Here is an 8,874-nt window from a genome sequence, read left to right as displayed (position 1 = left end):
CGATTGAAAACATCATTGTAACCTTTCGACAACTTCTTTTTTACAGCTGGTGGCGACCGTCGGGGCTTCATGCTCCCGCAGGATAGGAGGCAGCCCCCCTCACCTTTTCGAAACAGAATACAGTGGAGGACGACTGACTCATCTCTCCTCATTCTAACCCCGTTAGTCAGCAGAGCAGGAAGTGAAAACGCGGTTTGCTAACGTGGGTTGTTGGAAGAAACCTTCCTTTAAGCCAGCAATTCTGCAAGTTGTCCATTCACTTCTGAGAAAATGAATGCTGCACGTCAAGAGTAAACTGTCAATAGTTCTTTGTGTTTGGTTGGCCTAGGGTGCAGTGACGCGAGGCAAAGATCATGTGAACCAGCTGTCTTTGAAAAGGAGTTGGTTGGTTGGTGTTTCGGGAAAGGAAATGGCGCAGTATCTGTCTTGCATATCGGCGGACACCTGAACCGCGCCCTAAGGGAAGGGGTAAAGGAGGAAGTGAAAGAAGAAAGGAAGAAAGAGGTGCCGTAGTGGAGGGCTCCGGAATAATTTCGACCACCTGGGGATCTTTAACGTGCGCTGACATCGCACAGCACACGGGCGCCTTAGCGTTTTTCCTCCGTAAAAAAGAGTTGTCCGCATTTTCAGTGCACGCGCTCACGCTTCCCCGCTGAGAGGTTTACGAGCATAGTGACATCACGAGTAAAAGAATAGTGACGCCATGCGTACTCAAAGCAATATGAAAATAAATGGCAATAAAGAATGAGATATCTGGCGTTCTGCGGTGGTAACCGTATCTCGTGATTTTTGTGCTCTACTTTGCGTTTTTTTTAATTTTGATATGGTGGCATTGGAGACTCAATTCACCGTGCTCGACGCTTTTCGTCGCCAGAAAATCTCTGGAGAAATGGACAGTTGGTTGCATTCTATTCGTTTCTTGCCACACAAGACGAAAACACGTGGTTTTTGAAGCTTTCACCAATTATGTGGTCGCGGAAATGTCTCGCGCGTTCACAATGGTCGGTTTTATTTCGTACAGTACACAGGCCATAACAACACAGTGCACTCACGTTGCATGACAAGGAACGAAGTAAAGGATCTAAAGCCCCACCTCGATGGACACATCCTACGCGTACCGGCGGAGCGCCTACGCGCACGGGCGTACGCTGGATCGTGTCTGCGCATGCGCGCGCGCTGCGTAGATATCTTTAAATGTCAGATATCCGCGCCTGAGCGCGGGCGCCTGCGCGCGCATCCGCAGCGGGGTCCGGTTTACAACATTAGGAAAACCGCGAGGGCTCTCGGGGACTCTTTTCTTCATGGCTTGAAGCCCTTTCAGTTTCCTGGAACTTTCCTTCGCGGTTTAAGTGGTCCTTTCAGCTCCCCCCAAATCCCCTTTCTTCACGCTTGAAATTATTTCAGTCGGCTCGTGGGGGAACGCGCCAGCACTAAATAGCATGGAGGTATAGATGCCTTTTTTCGACGCTCGTCGCGGCGCGGGGCTGGGCGCGCAGGCGCTCTGCCTACACCTAGGATGTGCCCATCGAGTTGGGGCTTAAGGAAAACCATGGACTGCGCTCCACGATTCGAGGAAAAGTAAAAGGAGAAAAAACAAGAAAGGCAGGCAAAGGCGCAGCAGGAGACCCCTCCCCACTGTCCTTTTCTTCCTCCCTCTTACCACCCTGCTACCGGCTGCCCGTGTAGCTCTTGAAAAAGAATTTCTCCGTACCTATGGGAGGGTGACGGGGAGGGTGACGGAGACTGCCATCCGTATATTAAGCAGGGAAGGAGGACCCAGAAAACTGGTTCTGCTCGTTTGGGCACCAGCTCACCAAGGACTTAAAGGGAACGAGGAGGCTCATTCGGTCGCCCGAGGTCTCACTTACCGGTCGACCCCTGGGACCTCCCAAATCTCTGGAAGTACAAACAGCACAGAGGATATGCGCGCATACCAGGAAATCACACAATACTACAGACTTAATCGTCAGATTTATCCGGGAGCGGACAAAACACTCAATAAAAAAGAGGAGGTTCTTTGGAGGAAATTACAGACAGGGGTTTTTCCCAACCCAGTACTCTACAGCAAGTGGCATCCTACAGTATTCAGGTCAAAGTGCAAATTTTGCGATTAGCCAGCAAATTTGGTCCACATGGTGTGGACGTGCCCGGCTAAATATGATAGCTCACGCACTATAGAATCCTGGGAGGCTTTGCTCGGTAGCCCAGACCCCAACGTCCAGCAAGACATCATCGGTCAAGCCCTTGCTGCTGCTGTATCCCAAGGGATCCCGGCCGACGGCTAGGGCCGACAGGGGAGATGGACTTCTCTCCTGGCGTTCATTGACTGGTGTTACAATAAAGTTGTTTCTCTCTCTCCGTACCTATGCACCTGCTCAAATCATCCTTGGCCCTTTCAGTTACCGCCTCTCCACGTTCTTCATCCGTTTGATGCTGCATGTTGTGCGTCTTGTTCCCGTAGCCTTTTTGGGAGGAACAGTGCTGAAAATTGTGCCCTAAGGGTAGGGTGGAATTCAAGCAAGTTTTGGTTAAGACGATTCCCAATTCTTGCATATTTGTTTTAAAATCAGCGACAACAGCAATGACACATCGCTTTGAGCATGCGGCTCGAGGACGGTTTTTGATTCGTTCCGCAGTGTCGCCGTGTACCCACTGATTTCCAATGGGTAGAAGTTTTCTCGAAGCCTGGCGCTTGGTTTCTTTGAGTTGAAGTGCTCGGAAAATGGTCTTCCACCTAACATTGTGTTGAAGAAAACACTTCAACCCATTGCGCTTGGTGGGAGGTTGCCAGTGCGCCATTAAAACTCATCATCAGCAAAAGAAAACATTTCTAGGCAATGGATACCCAAGTTTCTTCACTCGATGTATCATCTAAAACTGAAAAGGATGCAACGAAAACAACTCGATATGCTTATGCTAAGGACACGCTGGTGGCAAAAACGCGTATGCAGTTAGTACGTAAAGGGTGTCTGCGAAACCTTGGCCAGCGTTCTCAGAAAGGAAGGGATGCAAACTACACACAAGCCGGACATCATTATCGGAGGCCTCCTGTGCCACTTCAAAGACAGTCATCCCACCCCAAAAAAGGCCTAGAGGCGCCAAGTCAAATGGCCCTTCCCGGGCGTACGCGCTCAGCGTCCGCGCTCTTAGCGTAAGCCGAAATCGGACTGCGCACTGCAGGAGACGCCAGCAAGCCTAGGTGAGGCGTCCGTGCTAGATGTCAGCATCAGCGCGCGGGCGCTCGTGTCCGCGTTGGAAATGGGTCCGGTTTATAACAATGGAAGGATCGCCGGGCTCTCGGTGGCTCTTTTCTTCATGGCTTGAAGCTATTTCAGGTTCCCCGAACTTTTCTTCGCGGTTTAAGTTGTTCTTTCATCGCCCCCCAACGCCTTCTCTCCACGGCTTGAAATTCTCTCCGTCCGCTCGACAGGGGAAGGGAGCCAGCACCAGGAACTTGGAGATGCATGGCACATTTAAAAGTCGCTGGATCGTTCCGTGGAAACGGCTCCCTCTTCTGACTCCAGCGGTTTGTGCGCTTAAAAAGCCGCGCTAACTCCCCGGGAGTCACACATCCAAGAAGTAGTAGTTTGCCAACAGCTTCAGAGGCAACAACAACTGACGAGAATACAAAAAGGAAGCTGAAAATGTTGCCGGCCCAGCGATTGCTATCTAATCCCTCAAGCACTGGAACTGCAACCGGTGGAATTAAAAGCAAAGAGAGAGGATAGCGAAAAGTAGATAGGAGAGCGGCAGAAAAAAAACGAGGGTAGGTTGGAACTTATGCAAAAAAAAAATATGTTCGCGCCACTCGTGCGAAAGTGCTTATGGGTATTGTTGCACATATTCGCAACACGGTAAATTCACTGCATATTCAGGGCCGCGAGCATGTAGCGTCCTGTCGCTAATGAATCGCGCTAGCGGCGCATTGCACAAACGGGTTGGGTGGAGCACCGAGTCACCGTACTGGAGAAAACCAGTAATCATTTAAACATCGTGTTATCCGACAATAACTTCTGTTCATTTCTTAGCAGATTTAAATTATAATCAAGAACATTTAACTAGAGTTTGACTCTTGATTGCTGCTCTGGGTAACGGCGTAGTTACTGGCTTGCCGAACTGATGGCACACTCTTCAGAATAGTTCCCAGGATGCCACTCTATGAAGTCTTCGTTAGCGGTTCATCCTTCAAGTACATCTTTGACAGAATTGTCGAAACTAGCATCGATTACAGCAATGGTAAACCCCTTCTCGACGGCGAACGATCGAATCGTGAGAAGCACTTTACTAACCTAAACAAAAATGTGAACTACCACACTACTAATTGTTACTTTGGACAAATAACCTACTGGCATAAAACGCAGCATCAGGTTTGCCGCCTCTTATGTGCAACACATGCAACATTCACTTCAACGCATCCTTGCTGCACTTGCACCACATCGACAAAAGATTGGAAGAGCTTTCTGCTATTGAGGCTAATAACATGAGTGTTGAAATGTAGACATCAAGACACAATTTTACAATTTTGAATGCACAGTGCAAGAACCATATACAAGTATCGGTGAGTGAGCTCTAAGTATGAGCGTCCGGGATTTACAAATTTCACTGCTTGAACGAAAGTACCTAGAAGCTTCATTGCTTTGCACTGTTATTGCGTACGCAATTCCACTATCACCTATGCCGGTGTGGTCATTGTACGCGCTTAATGAAAAATGTACCTGTCAAGCAAAAGAGTCTTCTTATAATTTCCTCTATATACCTCATAGAAGGCACACGCTTTCTTGTAGCATTTTATGTAGCAGCCCATGGCCATAGCCTCCCTCCGATGGGGGCACTTTTGATAAAACTGCGCATTCGTACGGCAGGCTCAAGCTCCCAAAGCAACCTACCAAAGCAGGGACACTGTAGCAGGGCACGGCCGGAATCGAGCCGCCTCCGCTACTCGAGCCCGGCCGCGAGCAGGGACGTGTGCCTTTCCAACGCACCGAGAGAGGGCGCCACACGTTTCATGAAAAAGCTGATGATGCATGATCAATAGTGAAATAGCGCAGGAAGACTTTTACGCCATTGAAATGTAAAATCCCTTATACTTCCTTAAAGGTAGGACATTACCCTACGTGAACCTGCTAGAGCTTGTCGATATATTTTAAAATAGGGCTGTAGTGAGCGATAAATTGAAGTCAAGTGGGGTATTTTTCAGGACCTCGCCATAGGCTCCATGCTGTCATAGATCATTGCTCATGGCAAACGAAATATGTAAGCTACATCAATGAAACTCGACTAAATGAAACTTTAAGATGCATTTAACATCTAGGCGAGAGAGCTAATTTCTAACTGTTATGCGCGACGAAATATCAATTTTTATTTTTCGTCGCCATTGAGTTACGCGCCGCCGCGCCGCCGGCTGTCGCGAGATGGCGCGACCGGTTTTTCGAGGCGCATGGTCCAGAATCCTGGGGATGCACAGGATGCCGAACGCCGAACCTTCACGCACGAGTTTCACAATGAATTAGCTGCAGTGGTAGACGGGACCTTGGCCTCTGCGAGACCACCTGTTTGGGTCACGGTGTCAGAAAAGCGTCTCCCCTCTTCTTCTTTTTGGTCGGGACAGCGCTACGGGGGAAAAGCTGCAGCAATCAGCTGGAGATAAGAACTGAATGTGCTACAGGATCTTTGGGGTATACTGTAATTCATATTCAACATTTTGAGCCGTTTTACAATCATCTCCAAATCCTTCTGCGCCATTCGGAAAATATTGAAAATTTCTTATATTGAAACTTACGCTTAGCGCGTCAAGTGTAAAGTTGAACTTTTGATGATGCTTTGTAGTTAACTCTAGTAAACATAAAGACCAATATTACGGGTCGTTTTCACCGATCATACCACGGATTGTTAAAAATGACAAAGGAAACGGCAGTTTAAATCCCAATGCGCTCTATGAGTTTGTTCGGCTTTTTAATGAAACAAACTTCTGTTTTCTCTCGGCGTAGTACCCAACTTCCAGATATTTTATAGGTCGTTTTTAAAATGTGTCATCTCGCAAATGCTGCCGGTTTTCTAAATAAATTCAACTGTACAGTGGCCAAACTTCGCAGAAATAGCTTCATCTTCAAACTCTTCGTCTTGATCTGTATAGTAGAAAAGATTTTGATTAATTCGATTCCATAATCAGCTCTTGGCTACTTTGCGCATCTTCATGAAGTTTCGTCCCTGCTGCCATTTGGCGACATCTAGGGCCTTATAAGTACTGCCTGTTCCGACGGCAGCTTACTTGGCCCTATGCACGTCTACGTGAATGGCGCTGCTCAAGGTGCGCCCTGCTTCAAGTTGCGAAAGCCCGAGCCCACTGTAAACAGGCACTAAAACATTGTGAAGCAGAGAATTACATAAAAATTACTAGCATGCCGTCCGTCAAATGTAAAAAATAGTAAAAAGATTGAAACTTGAGAAACCGGTTTTAACGAAACAAATTCTTTGAAGCGCTGCTTCTATTGTCCTACTTCCGAACCGACACACTCGAGGCGACCTTTGTATGGAGCTCCAGGCTTCGCTTGCGAGAACAACGTGGTGTGCACCTCGCATAATTTTATGAGAATGGCTTTGGGTAATTGTTGTCTTGAAGTCGCAGCATGTTTTGTGCGTCGATTTTCTAGGGCAACTGCTTTGCCATGGTAGAAGCAGCTGAAGGGTATAAATGCCGTTTTCTCGCCTCAAAAAAGACCAGTGTCGCAAATAAGTACTCGTGGATGACACGACTATCACTCCAATATTGAATAAAAAACTTTTCGAAAAACTCCTGCGTGCCCCCATTGAACCTTTAGTTTCGTAGTCCACAAAACAGGTGCGTGAATGTCAGGTACCGAAATTTCGCTGACAATGCTTTAAAAATAGCTATCGAAATAAAAATGCCCATTTAAATGATCATTGTAACTTCGCCTGCGCTAAGATGCAGGATGTTTTTTTATTTAAAGTTAAAAACAGTCGCTTTACACAGTTACTATCTAAGGCATAATTTTAGGCTACCTTCTTGCTTTCCGTCAAGAATACAGCTCGGCCAGTCTTTCTGTGATGGAAGCAGCATTGACTGGAGAAGCTTCAATGGCACATCCTATTTTTTCTCTTATTCAGGTATCACACATAATGGCTTCCCATAATCTGAAATCCGCCAATGACGCCATGTCTTCGGCATTCAAAGGCCCAATTTTGAGGCACCTTCTTGTTTTACGGCAAAGATGTAGCTCGGCCAGCCTTCCGTGAAGGAGGCAGCCTTGACACGAAAAGCTTCAAAGGCACACCCTGCTTTTTAAGAGCGTTAGCTCTTATTCATCACGTTTGTCAAGTTCTTGGGGTCTTCCACCACCGCCTTTCGGCATGAAATTTTAGAAGTGCGAGGAATTCGAGGTTGCGGCTCCCATAGCAAATAAATATAGCAACACGATCTGTGATTGATTTGTGACGTCATTATGATATCAAATTGGTGATTGATTGTTTAGGTCACTGATTTTGTGACGTCACAATTTACTAGTCACGTGACTGCGTTTAATCCTTTAAAACTCAGTAAATGATGAGGTCATCACGAAACGAATAAGATATTTGGAATTCTCTAGACACCAATACTAATTAATGTAGTTATTACTTAGTTATAGTTAGGCTTAGGTTTAATAGCTTATAATTCTTTAATCGATGGCGTCTTGATCTAACTGATGGCATATTCGCAACAGGCGCAATGAGTAAAATATGTTACACACTAATATTGACTAATTAGTTTAATATTTAGTTATGGTTACGCTTAACATGGCGGCCATGACGTCAACAGTCGGCAGCTCACAAAACGGTAGGCGCTCGCTCGTCATGAGGTATGGAACTGTTTCCTAATCTTGTGGTAATACATTCCGTAGACGATACGTACATTACTCTACGAAAAGCTAACTCTCCTTACTTCAACATCTTCCAGAATGTGGCGGCATAAATTGTTGCCCAATTCAGCTATGACACATAAAGACTTCCTAAAATCTGAACTCCGCCATTGACGCCATATCTTCGGCATGGCTTTCGAAATTGGAAGCGCATATGAAAGATAGAATACGTTATAAACAATTTATCATCAATACGCTTGCAAAGGGCGCCACCTATGGTAGGCTAATATCTTGAGCATAACCCTAGAGCAAGACGTTTGGGTTCATAACATAAATACCAAGTAACCTACAACATATAATGAAAACGCTGTGCGTCACCATGAAAAGAATACTCCCACGGACCGATAGGGTGCTGAAATAATATTAGGTGTGTGCGCTGATTAAAATACGAGTAGTTCTGTCGGCGAGCTTTTATATAAGACAACAAACGCCTGCCGAATGCCAGCTATAATTAACGCTTTTGGCACACCGCTACCACCTAAACCTTGCCGCCGCCCCCCTGATTGCAGCAAAAAGACAGAAAAGCACTTGAATTCACCAAGCCCCAAGTCGAGGCCTAGTTTAAGTTTGCAGTAGACTGATTTCACGAAGCACATTGCGCATTCACGCGTTTACCGGAAGTTGCCAGACGCCATCTTGGTTGTGGTCGTTTGCGGTGTTCTGTGCAATACAGCGAACTTAAGAACATGATTGGAATTATGTTTGGCTCCCCAACGACCTGACATATTTTGAATGCTTGAATGGCGAGCTATAGTGCCTTTGATTTTATAATGCTTTCATCTTTTTTTTCTTTTTTCCTGCTTTTATGCAGTCATTCTTCAGATATATTTATTCGGTCACACAATAAATGCCTCTAGTAGCTATACGGAGCTCGTGTATGTCTGTTCTCTTCGTTCCCGGTCCTTTCGTGCTCCCTTCCTTCATAACGTTGATAAAAACATTCTAAATATAGTTCTGACAA

The sequence above is a fragment of the Amblyomma americanum genome, chromosome 9 (genome assembly GCF_052857255.1).
Source record: "Amblyomma americanum isolate KBUSLIRL-KWMA chromosome 9, ASM5285725v1, whole genome shotgun sequence".
Lineage (NCBI taxonomy): Eukaryota > Metazoa > Arthropoda > Arachnida > Ixodida > Ixodidae > Amblyomma > Amblyomma americanum.
This window is presented reverse-complemented; position numbering follows the sequence as displayed.